The following is a 2,089-nucleotide window of genomic DNA, read 5'->3' as shown; positions in this document are numbered from 1 at the left end:
CTTCTCAGAACCAGGGAGTAGTTCTTTCAAGGAAGAAAGTAAGATGTTGGGAAATGCTACGTGCTTGCTTCACGGCCCTTAGGTTTGGAAATGCCTTTTGCTTGGGTGGCAGCTTTACAGAGATGGGTAGCATAAGATCCAAGAAGAAGGCATGAAGCTAGACAGTTAGATCAGGCCACACCTTAAGACAGAAAGACATGAAGATTTTTAAGTTTTCTAGCCAGGCCAACCAAAACAGGAGAGCAAAAGAATATTAAGGCAGAATCCATAACTAAGAAAAATCCATGGCTTTTAAGCCCTGATCATGGTGGCAGGCTACAGGGCAAGCTCATGAATGCTCCATCTGGGGTACTGCCAGCATTTCTCGTGGCCAGTATGATGAAACCAAATATCTGGGAACAGCCTACAAAAAACTTTATTCCAGCTACTTCCAGGGAGCGGGAAAGTGGAATTGTGGAGTGACCATGCACAGGCTGCAACAGGTTCACAAAACAGTTGTTGAAATCACAGATTCCAGACACCATTGCATAACTACTAGAGAGCCTCTGACAATGGGATCTTGGAATCTACATTTATCTAGCTCCTCGGGAAATTCTTATCATGCTGAAATTTGAAATCCAATGGTCTCATACTTAAGAGGACACATTTCGGGTGAAGAGTCTAGGGTTCCAATAGGTGCTTTATACCCATTGACTGTGTGACTCTAGGAAGGTGTTTAAACCCTCAATCCTCAGTTTCCAATCTATAAAAGAGAAATAATAATAATAATATCAATGTTTAGGGCTATTGAACAGATTAAGTGAAACACTGAATGTACAGTGCTTAGCATAGTGCCTGACATTTGCTAATAAGTGGTAACTATTATTATATATTTATTATAGTCTTTTTTGGTAAACAAAATGAATGCACATGGAATAACTGCAGAGAGCTAGTAACCAGGTGACCTACTATTCCCAGAGCCATCATGAAGGACAATATTTTCCCTTTTAATATGCCCCATTTATTTTCATGAAGAAGGTACACTACATCTTTTTCTGTTTCTCCGGTTGGGGTGGTCCTATTGTTGCTACAAGTTTCATGTAATTTTTCTAAGAAAATAATCTTCATCTGGGAGACTGTGAGTGCCTGCTTCAGAACCCAGCTGTCTGTGCCCTCACTTACTAGCTGTGAAGATGATAATAATACAAAATTCACAGTGCTATCATGAGGATTAAATTACATAAACCATGAAAAATGCTTAGTGCAGGATCTGGCACATAGTAAGTGCTTATGAAAAAGTAACTGTTTTTTAAAGATACAGGGCTTTCAAAATAAACAGCCGTTCCCAGGGACATGCACTCATACACTCACTTAGCAAATGAATTTTTGAACTTACAATGTGTCTAGGGTTGTTCTTGGTTCTAGAAACATGCAAAGAAAGGCTAATCCTTTCATTCTAGGACCTTAGTTAGTGAAGCTTAAAACAGTAAATGGCATGAGATTATTTATTGTAAGGCAAAATCAAATTAATAACATACGGAAATACGCAGTGGTTTAAGGGGAGACAAACCAAGGAAGGCTACAAGAAGTCAGGATAGACTAATTTGAATAAGAGGGCATGATCTTCCGCCCCCCAAGGGAGAGCATGACTACCACAAATCATGCAGTCGAGTTTCCCACATTTGGGGAAATTGCAGGGGTCAGCACATCCAGAGTGCAATGGATAAGCCTCGCTCCGGGAAAACCACCTTTGTGATCATGTTATTTCCCCTACCAGATAAGTATAGAGGGTACGATCTTGAAAGGGAGAGGTGAACCAGAGCCAAGGTGAAGAGGACATATGCAAATTGCACTTGTAATATAAAGGGCGTATACCTAGAGGGTAGACTCAAAGAGTTACCTTCAGAAGTCCCTGCATTCTGAGCCAAATGTTGACTCCATGCCACCAGAGAAGGGATAGTTATCAAGATACTAGAAGGCTGCAGGTACACAGAGTATAGCAAGAACACTGCTCTCAGGGGGCAAGTTCAGGTCTGGAAGAACAATCCAGACAGAGTCAGTCTTAGACAAAAAACATATATCCTTTGTTTTTCATTTTATCCCCATGTTT

The 2,089-nt window shown here is 40.6% G+C and overlaps 1 non-coding gene across 1 annotated transcript; it reads right to left on the bottom strand.

The window, feature by feature from the left end:
• Window positions 1–1,600: 1,600 nt before the first annotated feature.
• On the bottom strand, window positions 1,601–1,764 carry LOC119050848 (U1 spliceosomal RNA). The gene has a single exon (XR_005082820.2). It is a non-coding gene; the product is annotated as a U1 spliceosomal RNA (small nuclear RNA).
• Window positions 1,765–2,089: the final 325 nt, after the last annotated feature.

This window comes from Artibeus jamaicensis, unplaced genomic scaffold (genome assembly GCF_021234435.1).
Source record: "Artibeus jamaicensis isolate MK-2021 breed Jamaican fruit bat unplaced genomic scaffold, CSHL_Jam_final contig_585, whole genome shotgun sequence".
In the NCBI taxonomy this organism is placed as follows: Eukaryota; Metazoa; Chordata; class Mammalia; order Chiroptera; family Phyllostomidae; genus Artibeus; species Artibeus jamaicensis.
This window is presented reverse-complemented; position numbering and strand designations above follow the sequence as displayed.